A 17552-nucleotide genomic window follows, 5' to 3' on the forward strand; every position below is an offset into this window, starting at 1 on the left:
ACAAAACAGTGGGGAACAGAGAAATTAGGAAATCTGTGGAAGGGAGAGGGATGGGGCAGGGAAGATGGGGTACACAAGATGGACATTACAGGGACTTTCAGGAATGAGAGCAGGGAATTTGAAGGTGGGTTGGAGTGGATTGATGGGGGTGGAAAAGATCATGGTTTTGAATACAAGTGATGGTGGTGAACAGCTGTTTTGAAGACCTGGAGGGAGGATGGGATTGAAGAGAGTGTGGGAGTTTGTTCCAGAGGCGGCATAAAAAGAGCAATGAAAGAGTAAAGGTGAGCAGTGATTCCTGAGCTTGGCAATTTCACCAGAAGTGTTTTTCTGGCAGACCTTGAGTGCCCTGCAGAAATATTCGGGGGACAGAGCACAGACAGAGAAAGGGGGGGCAAGGCCGGAGAGGAGTCAGTGGAAGACATAAAGACCACCGACCTGCCTGCAGTGAGAGATTGAGAGACTCAAGGACTCAGCTTCATAGCGGGAGATACCAATGATCCTGAAAGCCTTGGTGTCCATGGCGTGAAGCCGAGCTAGGTGTGAGGCAGGAGTACCAGCCCTTGCCTCACACCTGGGTTTGGGACACAATATTTTGAAGCAAACACAGTGTTTCGGCTGTTCTTTGACACTGAAGTTGTAACTGGAGACTGTTGGGGAATGCACACATATTGATGAACCACCCTACCTGTGAAACACTGGGATGACAGTTTATAGCTGGATCGAGATTCAAACTAATGCGGGACAGCTTCGAGCCGAGTATGTGTATCTCTTGGCCATCCTGCCGCAAGACATCATGGGACTTCATTTCACACAAACGAAGCCTCTGACCTCTGGGGTATGTGGCCTAATTACCTTCGCATTCTGCGAAAGGTTATGTTTTGGTCGGCGTGTATTTATTTATTTATTTATTTATTTGTAATCTTGTGATTCGTTTAACTCAAAAAGTATTAAACCGAATTGCATGAAATTTGGTGGGATGATTGGTTATTAGCCAGGAAGCATTCGATTAGATTTTGGGATCGTTCGGGTCAAAGGTCAAGGTCACGAAAAGGTCAAAATTGTCTTTTTACGATAACACGGTCAATTTTTATTCAATTTGCATGCAACTAACGCCAAAATGTTCAGAATTCAACGCCTCATCTTGTGATATGCAATATGACACAATGACGCCCATACTCTTGTTACCGGTTAGGGGTCAAAGGTCAGGGGGGTCACGACCTTGAAAAATATGCGGTTTTTGTCATAACGCGGTCAATTCTTGTCCGCTTTACATGAACTCAGCACCAAAATGTTCAGAATTTAATGCCCAATCTTGTGACACAATGACGTCATAACACATGTCACCGGTTGGGGTAAAATGACGGGGGGGGGGTCACGCCCTTGAAAAATATGCGGTTTTCGGCATAACTCAGTCAATTCTTATTCGATTTGCATGAAACCAGCATCAAACGAGATTACCTTCTCTTGTTGAAACGTTGTATTCACCGAGCTTGCGAGTGAAGACTCGCCAAAACGACGTGAGTTGATTGTTGTTTAGTCTGTAGCCCCCGAAAGTCGGGTGGGGGGGGGTCATGACATTATAGATATGTGGTTTGTGTCATAAGACCATTCATATGAAACCAGTTCCCCACACTCATACCAAGAACAAAACAAGTAGTGGCGGCGAAGGTATGCGCTCTATGAGTGCCCGTTCTAGTTTCCTGGGCCAATGGGTCGTGAAGCATGGTGATGCCATCTTGCGACGTCGTTTTTCTCTCCACAGTCAACAGGCCAATTAAAGGAGCAATCTATATCCACCAACCTCTCCCCTCCGTGTGATGTCTACTCACAAGGGGTTAAAATGTCAAGCAAGGAAGCAGCAAGTACAAGCTGTGAGACAGGGTGAATAGACAGTGGAGTATCAAACCATCGACCATCCAGAGTCAGAGCAAACATTTCAACCATAATGTCATGAGTGTGCTTTTGGCTCGCACACGTCCTGCAAGTGGAGATTCATTGATTACCATCGCCATTTAAAGCACTTATTCCAGCGAATGAGGTCGGGAGAGAATGTTCGTGCTCGAAAGCTCTTTACAACGAGTTCGTAACGAGCCTGAGTTTATCAGACCATCTAAGAGTTGGTGGGAAACCCCTGGACTGGACCCATAACACCTGAAAGAAAACATGACTGTTCTTTCATACCTCCTATGAAAAGGAACTGTTGTAGTAAACCATTATGAGAAACTACTGCAGTATTACTATAACACGACAATTATGGCCGGTGGTGATGCATTGTTATAAATTAAAGCTTTTGGAATGATCACATCTTGTTCTATTATTTATTGATGATAATTGGTATCCGCATATATCCATGCCTTGTGGTTGCGGAATTGGATCTTGGAAGTGAAAATGAGTTGGAAGAGCAAGATGATACTCCTTAATTACATAATTTGCTTTCTTCAACATAATTATGGTACAGTCCTTGCAAACACCCTCGATTTTCACTTGTTACGGAACTGAAAAGGAGTTGTAAAATTAGGGCATGCAAGTCGCATTTTGCACCATTCCATCTGTATAATAATACTAGAGGGATCTGCTTACACATTGTAAGCAACAACGAACCGAGCTTCCCCATTGTCTCGGGTCACTCACCTGCATTTGATTTTTCATTTATTTATTTTAATTTATTTATATTTTCATTGATGGATGCTTTCCGATGGTTCTGTGATTTATTTTATTGTTTCTCCTGGTGTTTCGGCTTCGATGTCTGTCCACACTCAAAATTTCATCTTTCTACGTCGCCTGGGAAGGTACCGATCTTTAATATCAGTGAGCCAGTGAATGAATGGTTAGAATGAGCTTTATATATTAGATATTAACGACAACTGCATATTATAATTGGCTGACAAGATGGCTTAGATGTATGTATGCTCACTCACATCTGAGTTTGTCTCGCCTGGGTTCGAATCCCAACCCAGCTATAAACTCTAATCCTGGTGTTTCACGGGCAGGGTGGTTCATCAATGTGTGTGCCATCCCCTGGATGGACGATGAATGGATGTCCCGTCTGCCAGCATTCGTTGTTGGACGTTAAAGATCGCACAGTGTGCTTCGTAAAGAGTCGGCGAGCTATTGCTGGCACCATGGTCAAATTACAAATCACGGCTCTAACCTACAGGGGGCATTGCATCAGCAGCACAGCTACACCCTCAGCCAATGATACTACCCCACAGCCTTATGCTGCATTCAAACGATGAAGAACTCAACTTAATAGACCATTTGCATGGCAGGAAAGTCTGCAAAGTGAGGGACTGAGGATGCATGTGGGGAAAACAAAGTTGTTGCGGTGAACGAGAGTGAGGGAACAATGGATTTGGAGATAACAATTAGAATCAGGCAAGTCAGGTACCTCGGTTTTATTTCTTTTACCTTTGTATTCTAAATTAAAGTACCTGGGTACTAATTTCGACGAGGAAGGTGTTTGCAGTGACGGAGAGTGGGAGATGGAGGAGTGTTTCTGGAGTGGTCTATGATCGAAAGGTTTTGGTTTGATTGAGGGTACCAATATACAGTGGGGAGAACAAGTATTTGATACACTGCCGATTTTGCAGGTTTTCCCACTTACAAAGCATGTAGAGGTCTGTAATTTTTATCATAGGTACACTTCAACTGTGAAAGACAAAATCGAAAGCAAAAATTCTGAAAATCACATTGTATGATTTTTAAATAATTAATTTGCATTTTATTGCATGAAATAAGTATTTGATACATCAGAAAAACAGAACTTAATATTTGGTACAGAAACCTTTGTTTGCAATTACAGAGATCAGACGTTTCCTATAGTTCTTAACCAGGTTTGCACAGACTGCAGCAGGGATTTTGGCTCACTCCTCCATACAGATCTTCTCCAGATCCTTCAGGTTTCGGGGCTGTCGCTGGCAACACAGACTTTCAGCTCCCTCCAAAGATTTTCCATTGGGTTCAGGTATGGAGATTGGCTAGGCCACTCCAGGACCTTGAGATGCTTCTTACGGAGCCACTCCTTAGTTGCCCTGGCTGTGTGTTTCGGGTCGTTGTCATGCTGGAAGACCCAGCCACGCCCCATATTCAATGCTCTTATTGAGGGAAGGAGGTTGTTGGCCAAGATCTCGCGATAAATGGCCCCATTCCATCCTCCCCTCAATTCGGTGCAGTCGTCCTGTCCCCTTTGCAGAAAAGCATCCCCAAAGAATAATGTTTCCACCTCCATGCTTCACGGTTGGGATGGTGTTGTTGGGGTTGTACTCATCCTTCTTCTTCCTCCAAACACGGCGAGTGGAGTTTAAACCAAAAAGCTCTATTTTGGTCTCATCAGACCACATGACCTTCTCCCATTCCTCCTCTGGATCATCCAGATGGTCATTGGCAAACTTCAGACGGGCCTGGACATGCGCTGGCTTGAGCAGAGGGACCTTGCGTGCGCTGCAGGATTTTAATCCATGATGGCGTAGTGTGTTACTTGTGGTTTTCTTTGATACTGTGGTCCCAGCTCTCTTCAGGTCATTGGTCCTGCCTTCAGGTCCTGCCGTGTAGTTCTGGGCTGATCCCTCACCTTTCTCATGATCATTAAGGCTCCACGAGGTGAGATCTTGCATGGAGCCCCAGACCGAGGGAGATTGACTGTTATCTTGAACTTCTTCCATTTTCTAATAATTTCGCCAACAGTTGTTGCCTTCTCACCAAGCTGCTTGCCTATTGTCCTGTAGCCCATCCCAGCCTTGTGCAAGTCTACAATTTTGTCCCTGATGTCCTTAGACAGCTCTGTGGACTTGCCCATTGTGGAGAGGTTGGAGTCTGATTGATTGAGTGTGGACAGATGTCTTTTCTGCAGATAACGAGTTCAAACAGGTGCAGTTAATACAGGTCATGAGTGGAGAATGGGAGGGCTTCTTAAAGACAAAACTAACAGGTCTGTGAGAGCTGGAATTCTTCGCGGTTGGCAGGTGATCAAATACTTATTTCATGTAATAAAATGCAAATTAATTATTTAAAAATCATACAATGTGATTTTCAGGATTTTTGTTTGAGATTCCGTCTTTCACAGTTGAAGTGTACCTATGATAAAAATTACAGACCTCTACGTGCTTTGTAAGTGGGAAAACCTGCAAAATCGGCAGTGTATCAAATACTTGTTCTCCCCACTGTACATAATGTTAAACAGACAGACAGGGGTGAAAACATATCCTCTGTCCACCTTTGGTCGCAGAGGTAACAAGACTTGCACACCTTCGTGCTGGCATCTAAAAATGAAGTTCTCTGATTTTTGTGCGTATCTAGAAAACCAGATGAGTGAACCGTTAAAATGTTTGAAGGACAAACTCTACCATCCAATAGAAGGACCTCAAGTGTGAAGAATACACTACTTTCAAAATGACGAATGAATGTTCGCGAGCTCTTTCGCACATGCACTGTGAGCGCGCTTACAGTGACCCGTTTTTGCTCGTCCAGGAACTTTTAACCTGCCGTTGCGAGCACAAAATCTGTGAGTGAAATAGTCATTAAAATTATCATTTTCAGCATTTCACAAAAGAGTGGCAATTTCAAAATAGTGAACCAAAATTGTTGTGTTCCTGGATGCAAATCGGAATCACGGAAATATATGAATATGAGAAATATCTGTGGATGAAACAGATATGTGTCGAGTTCCGATGATTTCCTGGTAGTACAAGCAAGCAGCCTCAGTAGATATATAAACACACACACATACACACGGGCAGGACTTTTGGAGCACCCTGGTATCTACAATAGCTCTTACACACACTGGTGATTGATAATGCCTGTGTTTCGATTTGGAGGGATATCACATGATACATTAAAACAGGTTTTCGATCAAATGTGGTGGGGAACTCAAAATCATCATTTAACTGTAACCTACCACCATGATCTACCACTTAACCATGATCTACAATTCGATACTCAATTTCAAATGTGGTTCATGAGACAAATCGTTTTGGAAAAAAATATATCCAGAAAAGCTGTTTCAATACATAGTGAGTGGTTTTTAATATAAAACAACGATCTTGGCCTCCTTTAAAACCCTCTTTGATGATGAAAATGCTCTGGAAACCTCGCTCTTCCTTTCTGCAGACGAATGACTCTACATTGTGTCGTGCAGTACCCTCCCCCCCATACCCCCCCTTGCCCATTCCCCCTCCCACTCTTCCCACTGTTAGGCTGAATGCAGCTGCATCACTCTCTGCTGATCTGGAATTGATGAGATTTTCATCTGATGAATAGAACATTATCTTTCATTCCTGGACAGTCTCACTCTGTCATACAGAAGGATTGTCAGATGAAAGTACCTATTTCCATGGTCAGCCACTGGAAGAGGTTCAGTCTCTTGATCTTCAAGCCCTCCCCAATCATCCAAGATGTCTCCTGGGCCAAACATGAAAAAGCCGGCCTCCAAAACTAGCCACATGTCATTCCAAGTATTTCCTTATGCTGCTCAGAACCATCAAATGTATGTCTCCCAGATTCGATGGAAATATAGCCCTCCACATTATTGACATCTCCCGCAATGAGACCAAAGCACGAGGCCTGTTGCTGTCACATAGCACACGGGTTCGGTGGAGTCTGTTTTTATCCACCTCTTCAGCCTTGCTCCTTCTGCTCTCTCGCCATTCCCAGCTCCTCTCGAATGTAGGCGTCTTCCAGTGACTCCCTCCTGGGTTATTTTATTACCCTGCACTCGTGAAGCGACAAGTGGGGTGAAGCGATCGGTCGCGTCGTACGTGTGCCATACGTACGTGTCTGCATTTTAAAAATTCATTATGTCATCAACGTTAGGCTAATTCACACAAAATTTTTCCAAATATATGCGCCTCCTCCGGTGGAATTCTTTAGTCATAATTATGACGTCATCGGTCTCGTGGTACAGGCGCTATCTTGGAAAAAAACGAAAAACTTTGCACCTCGATATCTCTGAAATCACTCTGTGGAAAAAAATTGAAACGTGGTTCGTTGTCATGTACTCCTCATGGGGAATAAGATTTGTTTGATGATGTCATCGGTGCCTTCATTATGACGTCATAAATCGATACGTGCAATGCTTCATCCGGTCTGTATGAAAAAAAAAATTATATGCAATTGTCGAAACCGCTAAACAATCAATGCAAAACTTTAACTAATTGATCAACTACCAATGGGAAATATAGTTTGATAAAAGTGACATTATTGGTCACTTGTCTGGCACCATATTGGATTAAAGAAAAAAAACCCTGAAAAACAGAAGAGTTGCCTTGCACAAAGTTCTTCTTAAGATGGTGCAGGGTAAGTGTTGTTGTGGATTTCAGAATTGGATCCGAGTAATGCACACAACTTCCAGGTCCTCAGACAGTAATTTCCATAAATGCATGTTCAGAATAGACCCATCCCCTTGTCTGGTGGGATTCTATCTCTTTGATGCATTGGAGAAGGGTAGAGAACAGATTCCCTTTCTTTCTTATGGGAAAATCTTTTCCTCTTCACGACACGTTCATGACGTATGATTTTATGTCAGTTTTCATTTCTGCAGAAGCGATATTCACCGATCGTGCATGCGATAGATCACCGTTAGCCCAACGGATACTCATTCTATCCCTTTTCAATCAAGACACATTGGCTTGGAAATACACGATTTATTTACATATTTTATTTTGGCTATTATTTTCACATTGGACTTACAGGACATTTGAGTCATTAAACACACCGCGGGCTTTTCCTGAACAATTCATTTTGAGGGTCAAACATGGCTGTGGTCTCGGATCATTTACTTCAGCACCACCTTTTTCCATTGACGTTCAATACCCACCTTTCTTTCATCGACGTTTGACACCCTGTTTGGCAGCTCTATGGACGCTGGCTGGCTCTTGGTGTACCTGATTCTTGGCATCCCTGGTTCCTGGGGGGTGACGACGTGACGTCGATTGGTGTTTGAGTCTGTTTGTGGGTGGGTGCACGTCAGTGGACCAAGGCATGCTCACACATTTTGGGTTATTTTAGTTGATGCACGACGACCTCTGCCTTGGTAAGCCGAGACCGGATTTCTTCCCCCCCCTCCCCCCTGAATGATCTGCGGGGTACCCTTGTCCCGTGTTTAATTGTTAAGTAAGGCTTAGTGATAAGCATCTGCTCTTTGACTGTTTTTCTATAAATGCTTGTTGAATTCTTTATTTGTTTGAAATTATTTTGTTGTTTGAACATTTGATTGATTTGAATTCATCCATTTATTTGACAAGGAAATAAAAAGTTATTCAGTTTATTTATTTATCTTGTTAATAAATTCCTTGCTGATGTTTCAACTTGTCCGTGCTCGTCCTTTCCTTCCATTGATCCAGTATTGTCCGAACCGAGATAGACTGGGAGATAGTTCCCAAACTAATTAACCTGTTACAGTTGGCGTGCACCAGCGATAAACGCTCGGCCGCATTACTTAAGATATAATCAAGATAAGATTGGTGCATCACCGTTGCCCGGTCAGGAGGCCACGTGACCTCAAGTTAAATGGCAAATTAGAACTCGGGGTTAACTGATTGGCGTTCATGGTTGTTAAGCAACCCTTCGCACCACGAAGTTAATTGAGAGCAGTGGCCGGAACAGTATTCTATGAATACCATCTTGTTGAAATTATGACGTACCTCACTGTCAAGACACTTTCAATCATTCCATGTGTGATAGGATCGATTGCTTTCTGCAGCGTGCACGCAAACAAGCACCTGGTGCTCTCGTGGCGAGTCCATTGTGGTGTGTGAGAAATGGCTCAAGTCCAGAATGTAAAGAGAAAAGAACATGGACTTGAACTAACTAACAGTCACAACGTATATCTATCCACACAAATACAGCTGATTCTTAAGAGCTAAACAGAACATGAGACATAACTCGCTTTACCCTATGTGTTGGTCACAATATTTGAGACACTTTTCTTCGGACTTTTAGATGATATTATTTGAAAGGATAAGAGATTCTCAGTTCATTATATTCACAAAAAATTACAAATTATTCCCAAACCCAACCCGAACCCTCACATTCAATCTCAACCCCAACACGAACATTCAAACCCAAACCCAACCTCAACATTCAAACACACACACCAAATCCTCACATCATAAATCATTTTTACATTTTTTTTTTTTAAAGTCAAAAAATTTATTTTTTCACAGTTCAAAAATAACACAATACAAGGTGAATATAAGTCTTCAATAGTCTTTTTTTCTTTTCTTTTCTTCAAGTTCTATCCTGAGAATGAAGTTTCAGTTGTTTCAAGTTTGAAAAAGTTTAAAGGGAGACAGAGATATTTCATGAATATGTCTGAAGAATTTCCAGTTCTTCCGAACTTTCTTGATATTGCTGAAAATAAATAAATAAATACGTTACTTATCTAATAGCGAATTAAATGATATAATCATTGAATTAATTTTTAATCAACTGAACTTACCTCTCTCATCAAGTACCATCCAACGAAGAATGACATCGATATGTTTATAACTCCAAAGGTCACCAAGGTAGAACCCACTCTTCGAGTCTCCAAGGCAAAACTATTTTCCTGATTTTCCCCAATTTTGGGGGTCTCCAAGGTCGGTCTCACATTGTGAGCCATTCAGGCAGAACTCTATTCCTGATTTTCCCGAATTTTGTGACTCTCCAAGGTAGAACTCATTTTGTGGGTCTTCTAAGGTTTTCATCGTTAAAAAGGTTCTCAAATAAATCAATGAGTTCACCTCTCGTTTTGACAAAGTGGGTGTTTTCAGGTTGTATATCTGAAACAATTTTCTGTGGAAGGAAATAATAAAGTTTCAATTAATCCCATTCATTTAACATGAGATTACTCAATGAACAAATCAGGCTCCGTAAATAGAAAGAAAAATCCTTCCTTTTACAGAGTCGAGGTTCAAGTCCAATATTTAGATTTGAATGTGTAAATCAATATCGGTAGTTGGGAGAACACTGTTTATCCAAGACAATTCAAAGTCTTCCCAAGTCAGTTCAGTAAACTCCATTCTCAAACACAGAGATGAAGCCGAGGTGTTTGAAATCAGCCCGTTCTCTCTTGCTTTGTATGGAGGTTCATTGATGAGAGACGTGGTTTGTTCAGGCAAGCATGGGTAGGTTGGGGGATCGGTGCAGAGACATTGCACCATTAATTTCACATCAAAATATGTCATAAAAATAAGAGAATGGATTTATCTTGTCACTTTGAGTGTGGTTTGGGCAGGAAGCATGGACAGGAAGGATGGACACAGAGCCAGGTTTGTTTATAATCTCCTGTTATACTTGAACAAACATTTAGTAATGAGTTTTATAAATAGTCGGGTAAATCTACAACAAAAAATAGCCTTACCCCAAAAAAATTGATACAAAAGGTTTTTAACGGTTTTGGGTAGGGTTTGACCTCCAAAATAACATACTAAAAATCTACTCAAATCCACCGACCGGAAAGGGCCTATTTTCGAGATGGCGTCCAAAATGGCCGCCGTGGGCTTAAATTGCCATAGAATGGGCACTAGTTGGCCTATATTTGCGATTTTTGTGTCAATTTCTATGTTTCGGAGGTCAACAAATCTATTGAAATCATTTTCAAAGTTGATCAGTGATGGGAAAGCCTTAAATCCAAGATGGCGTCCAAAATGGATGGCGTAATAAGTTCTGGGCGGGTCTAAGCCCTGATCTTGTCATCGAACAGACCTTGATGAGATCCCTGAAGAGCACTGGTGGCCTAACACGCGGAAGTGGGATGGGTGAAGAACAACGGTCTCTATGGACAATGTCAATGCCGGTCACGTCGGAATATAACAGTGCGATGCAGGAATTCACTGATCTTTTGTACACGACTAGTGAACAACACAAGGAATCTAGTGGCGCAAGGATGGAAAGAGATGCTTCTGACCTAGCCAAAATCAGTTCAAAACTCAGTGAATGCTCTCCGTTTTCTCCAGATCCCTCACTAAGAAATGTTGTGACTGGAGTGGTGGCCGCGTCGGATGTGAATGTCCATGAGCATAAGTCTGTTGGAGAGAAGATTATGGAAAGTATGGTCAATAAACCCGCTTTCACATCTTCCTTCAAACGAAAAGACAGAGCCAAAACACTTGGAGATGTATCTTCAGTCAAACTTGGTCCAGACAGAGCAATTGACCCTGCTCTACTCTTTCAAAGATTTCTTGTTGTCTCAAAAACAGGAGACATTTCGTTGGAAGATGTCATGGGCTATGAGCTGAGCCCATTTCCCCCTGCCCTGTTTGAGGGTATAGGTATTTTCAGAAAGGCTGACAAACCTCAATTAGTTCAAGCTATCAGAGACCATTCTGCCAAAGTGTCAAATGATACCGTGTCTGACTCTGTTCCCCAAACTGAGCACTATGTTCTTGATGGTGGCTCCTTGCTACATCGTTTGTCATAGACAGCCGGGGACAGTTTCAATGTGATAGCCAAGTCGTATGCTGACTTCACTATTCGTCACTATGGAAAAGCAACAGTCGTTTTTGATGGTTATGATGATGGACCATCTATTAAGGACAATACACACAAGCGCCGTGGCCATATTGTTCATCCCGAAGTCAGCTTCACACCTGGAACAGAATTCTCTGGCAAAAAGGATGAGTTCCTGTCCAGGAGCTCCAACAAGCAACAGCTCATCAACCTCATCAGTGAGGAAATGAAGAAAATTGGCTTGAACGTAATTCATGCACCAGGGGATGCCGATGTAGACATAGTAAAAGCGGCAGTGACATCGTCATACCAACAATCAACTACCCTGATTGGAGAAGATACAGATTTGTTGGTGCTATTATTGCATTACACTAGCGTCGACAGCAAAGAACAGTATTTTCGTTCTGACAATTCATCCAGGAACTGGAAGGTGCACAATATCAACCAGCTGAAAGTATCATTGGGTGAAGAGCTATGCCCACATCTTCTCTTCCTTCATGCCTTCACTGGGTGCGACTCGACATCTCGAGTATTTGGAATTGGAAAAAAGTCAGCATTTCAGAAACTGGCAAAGGGGTATTCAGCAATCAAGACTTGTGCAAACACCTTCCTTGTCCCCAACCAAACAAGAGACATGGTCATGGAAAACGGCAACAATGCCATGAAAGTATTATTTGGAGGACATCCCTGTGATTCCCTCGTCAAGTTGCAATATAATGTCTTTGTGAAGAAACTGGCTTCAGCTAAGTCGTTTGTCACCCCAGAACGTCTGCCACCAACAGCGTCTTCAACAAGGTTTCACTCTCTGAGAGTATACTATCAGATTATGGTCTGGATGGGGAGGAACGGAAACTTGAAGGCAACAGACTGGGGTTGGAAACTGGAGGACAATAAACTAGTTCCAGTCATGTCAGACAAGGACGCTGCTCCAGAAAAGTTGTTGAAGATGATCCGATGCAACTGCACAACTGGCTGTAGAACAAGTCGCTGTAGCTGTAGGGGATACGGTCTGCCATGCCACAGCGTCTCCGGACCCTGTCAACTTGATACCTGTGAAAATCCTTTCAACAAGACAGTATCGGAGGACGAAGAGGAAGCATAGTTTATCTATGGTAAATGCTACTTCAATGAACGAACTTTCGTTGATGTTTTCGATTTACCCTAACTTGAAGGCATTTTAATTGAAAGTACGTTCTAGAGGAAATGGTGATCATTGTGAGAGCCGATTAATTTATTACTTTCTAAATTACCAAAGCATATTTTTATTTATGTTATGCACAAGATGGTCAATTAATTCTGATCACTACACACGGGACAACTTTTCAGGTAGACACTATTTGAAGGATTGGGCATGACCTCCAAAACATAAGAATAAACACAAACACTACAAATGTAGTCCATTTATTGCCTGTTTTAAAACAAGTACACGCCCATGGTGGCCATTTGGGGGGGGGGGGCATTTTGGACGCCATCTTGAATTTAAGGCTTTTCCATCACTGATCAACTTTGAAAATGATATCAGTGGATTTGTTGACCGCCAACACATAGAAATCGACACATATATCACACATGCACGGTATTTATTGACAATTTAGTAGCAATTTTATGTCCATGGCAGCCATTTTGGACGCTATCTTGGATTTAAGGTTTTTCCCATCACTGATCAGCTTTGAAAATGGTTTCATTGGATTTGTTGACCTCTAGAACATAGAAATTGACACAAAAATCACAAATGTAGGCCAGCTATTGCACATTCTATGGAAATTTAAGCCCACGGCGGCCATTTTGGACGCCATCTTGAAAATAGGCCCTTTCCGGAAGGTGGATTTGAGTAGATTTTTAGTATGTTATTTTGGAGGTCAAAACCTACCCAAAACCGTTGAAAAACCTTTTGTATCAATTTTTTTGGGGTCAAACCACAAATTTACTCTACTAAAAACCCATTACACAATATACTCGATTGATGAAATATTCTTCTGGTCCTCCTTGCTTGAAAGTGTGGTGATTATTTCATAAAATATTTCCTTGTTGATTAATTAATTTCTGTCCTGTTTATTTGGAAGTTGGGTGGGATAATTAATAAGTTTTCACATTTTATTCATTTACTTCAATGTTAAATATTTTTTTATAAACCAGAACTCGAATTGAGAAGTTGTGTGAGGGAGTGGAAAGGGGTGGTGTGGGGGAGGAGTGTTAAAGAAGTTTTGGCAATTTTACAGTTTACTTTGATAATTATATTTCATGAATTAAAATATTTGTTAGGGTTGAGGTTAAGATATTTTTTAATTACCATTTAACTTTTACGTTTCCCAAAACTTATATAATATAATTAATTAATTAATAATATTAATTCCATACTTACGTGTGGAAGAGGAAGAGAGGGAGGATAAGGAGAGGGAAGTAGGGAGGCTGAAGTGCTTCAAGATTGTTAAGAGTTGAACCCAAATTGTTTTTAATTGATAACACCTCTCTCCTATAAGTATATCATGGGACATACATTAACAGGTGTCATTCTCTCTGGATGTGCCATCTTCTCAATTCTGGCAAATCCTTTGCATTCTCAGAATGTATTTGCCTTTCCTATTTCTTTTAACTTGGATATTGAAAAAATGGATCCACCACCATATATGACATCTTCTTCTCCAGTGGCCTTGACGCCAACTATATTTTGTCTTCAATTTTATATCTTAGTTTTCCACATCTACAACTCCCGCAGGATTTAAATCCTCCTGCCATTGGTACTCTGAATCCTGTGGTTAGGCAGCTGCTTTAAAATAACTTGCATTCTCCTCCTGGAAGGCAAATCCAACTGAAGGCACCTGAAGATCACTCCACAAAGCCCACAAGAAGTGTGTGTCTACTCTCAGGAAAGCCAGACAACAACATCTGTCCAATCTCAAGAATGAGCTTTCAAACTTGTCTCCATACTCGAAAACCTGGTGCCACCTTGTCAAGTCTGTCTATGGTGTATGCTCCCCCTCCATCCCTTCTGACGCTTAAAATGGCACCACAGCCGACTCCGCTCGTGAGAAGGTCGAATGCCTCAATTCTGTATTTGCTTCAAAATCTTGTGTCCCGAACCCCTCTTTCTCTGTACCCACACTTCCCAGTCGTACCCAACTTCTCCGGGATTCCATGTCTTTCTCACCTGAGAATGTGGAAAAGTTTCTGGCAACTCTCGACTTTGACTCTGACTCTGCAACTGGAACAGACGGCATCAGCTCACGTGTCCTAAAAACCTGCTCTGCTGCTCTTGCACATCCTCTCTCTGCCCATCTCATCCTGTCATTTACCACAGGCCATCTTCTATCTGCTTGGAAATCAGCCAACATCACATCATTACATAAAAAGCTTCAAAAACAGATCCCCTCAACTACAGACCAATTACCTGACTTCCAATCATCAACAAGGTCATAGGATCCATCTTCACAATTGACGTAAAATAATTCCTTTTCTCCAACAGCCTCATTTCAGATTATCAATTTGGATTCAGATCTTGTCACTCCACCTTGGAAAGGCTGCTTGTACTCTCCCTCCCAACAGTGGATGGAGGTCCTCTCCCAACATGCGATCGGGGCTGTCTCTCTGAACACATCACGAGCTTTCGATGTAGTCTAGCATCCTGCCTTGCTCTCCAAACTGTCTGCCTATGGAATCCAGGCCAACTCCACTCTTGGATTACTGACTTCCTCCACTCTCGCAGCCAATGTGTGGCTCTCAACAGAACCCTTCCTTCTCTCCTTATCAAGGCTGGAGTCTGCAGTCACATTGCCATAATGTCCTCTTTGTAGTTCCCCCAAGGCACTGTTCTCAGTCCCATCTTATTCCCAATCTTCATCAACGATCTCACTGACTCTGGAAAATCCCATTTATCTCTTTGCTGATGACAGCACTCTCTGCCATGACATCTCTCATCCTCCTGACAGACAGGCAGCAACGTCTCCCCTTTCCTCAGACCTAGACAAAATCTCAGACTGGTCAAACACTTGGAATATGACCATTCTACAAATCCTCTCATCTACTTTCTCAGCCACCCTCCCGAAGAGGTTAATTCACTCAACTTCTTGGCTATCACTTTCAGCCATGATCTCCCTTGGGAAAGCCACATTTAAAAGTTGGCCTCCAAAGCCAAAAGCTGCCTTGGCATCCCCCGTCATGCAAAGTCCTTCCTTGGCACACCTGAGCTCCTATCCGCCGACAAGGCCTTCATCCGCAGCTTGATGGAGTGCTGTTCTCCCCCTTTGGGCTGGCTCCCCTGCCTCACGTCTTTCTCAGATTGATGCCGTGGAAACCAAGGCTTTCACCATCATTGGTATCTCTTGCAATGAAGCTGAGTCTATGGGCCTATCACTTCACCATCGCCTACCGGATAATGATCTGTCTTCTTCCACCTAATTTCTGGACTTGCACTCTCTGGCCCCTCATTGCTGTCCCTACCCCACCCCTACGTATCTGCAGGATGCACGTGGTCCTCCTTGTGAAACTGCCTAAATCCAGAACCATTGCTCACCTACACTCATTTATTTCTCTTTTTCCCCCCACATGTGGAACCACCTTCTACACACTCTTCATTCTCATTCTACAAGATATTGAAGAATTGAGACACAGGAGGAGGCTATTCGGCCCATCATGCCTGCGCTACACCAATACCAGATTTAATCAATCTGTCAATACCCCCTCCCTTCGTGTGCAGCCTTTTTGGCTGCTACACTGGTACTCACTTCGCCGACCTCGGAAGGATGACAGGCTGAGTCAACCCCCTGGTGTTAATTCAGCAGCCAACAGGGCTTGAACTCAGGACCCTAGGATCCCAAGCCACCACCCTAACCGTGAAGCCAACACCAGATTTTAAGTCGGCCAACATTCTTTCCTCCATTTCTTGAAGACAGCTGTTCACCACCATCCAAAATCATCCCCCATCCAAAACCATGATCTCTTTTACACACATTAAAACCCCATCCCAAAATTTTGCTTATGTATCCATCTTGTCCACCCCTTGCGTTCTCCGCTACTTGCGTTCTCAGTGTTACTTGCAACCGACTCCGTTCACCCTGCTGTTGGCGTTTCCCCTTTCTCCTCTGCTTTTCTGTTTGTTATATGTTGTGTCTAATATATATATATATATATATATATATATATATATATATATATATATATATATATATATATATATATATATATATATATATATATATATATATATATATATGATTTCAAAAACAATTTACTTTAATGATCATCCAGGTGTATACAGTGACCTCTATATGACGACATTAACAGTCATGCCAGACTTCCTCCAGTTGTAAGATTTATTTGTTCCTTGTCTGGCTTTGAGTGCAACAAAATATATGTTTGTTCTCGACGCTCCTGAGGCACAGACAAAATGGGACGTAATGTTGGTGTAGAACTTGAGGTTCAGTAATGTGAGGCGTGTATGTTGGCTACTTATGTTCTGACAGATAGGATGGTTTTGTTGAAGGGGTGATGGAGAGAGCAAGCACCTCACTGAGGATCCTATGGAAAAACAACAACAAGTGGAAACAATAAACACACTGACATCTCCATCACTTTGATTCAGGATTCAGGGAAGGGCACAGAAGGAAATGCACTGATGGATCAGGTAATCCATTAAAAAGAACAAAGTGATTTTATTTAATCCAGGGAAGGGTGGTTGTGGTGGTTGTGGGTGGGGGGGGGGGGGCAAAGAGAGAGTTAAAGTTCTTGTTATTTATCGTACGTGGAGATAACCACGCCAATAAATTTCCTTTCAAACCAGAATTATAATCACAATTATCTCCACAATTAAGGATATTCTTCGTCTTCATAGAGGGAAGTATTGACAACAACTTGCGTACAATTATTAATTCCCAAAATTTCTTTCAACTTAACATCTTTACCATGGAGTGGGCTGTGTTTGCGCCCGGCATCTTCACGTGTAACTTCCCCAAAGTCCTGAAGTGCTTACCTGTTGAAAGCCCTGAGTATTGTGTGGCCCCCTCAAAACCGTGCTGTTTCGGTTGTTGCTGACACTGTTGCAGCCTGTCATCACTGTGAGGCTTCTGTTTCAGTAACCCCTCAAAACCGTGCTGTTTCTGTTGTTGCTGCCTGTTATCATGGTGAGGCTT

General features: G+C 42.4%; 1 protein-coding gene across 3 annotated transcripts in view; it reads right to left on the bottom strand.

Annotated features, from left to right (window-relative positions):
• Positions 1-16718: 16718 nt before the first annotated feature.
• Positions 16719-17552, bottom strand: part of LOC147012175 (uncharacterized) — a 15602-nt gene continuing 14768 nt past the window's right edge. For all 3 annotated transcript variants that reach the window (XR_015051498.1, XM_085855951.1, XM_085855950.1), the window contains 2 exons: positions 17393-17552; positions 16719-16941 (listed from right to left, as the gene is read on the bottom strand). The exon at positions 17393-17552 is cut by the window's right edge. The gene's annotated coding sequence lies outside the window, so the exon portion shown is untranslated. The remainder of the gene's footprint in view (positions 16942-17392) is intronic.

Source organism: Eptatretus burgeri, chromosome 15, assembly GCF_056783735.1.
Source record: "Eptatretus burgeri isolate ZD-2024b chromosome 15, Ebu_testis_v1, whole genome shotgun sequence".
Taxonomy (NCBI): Eukaryota; Metazoa; Chordata; class Myxini; order Myxiniformes; family Myxinidae; genus Eptatretus; species Eptatretus burgeri.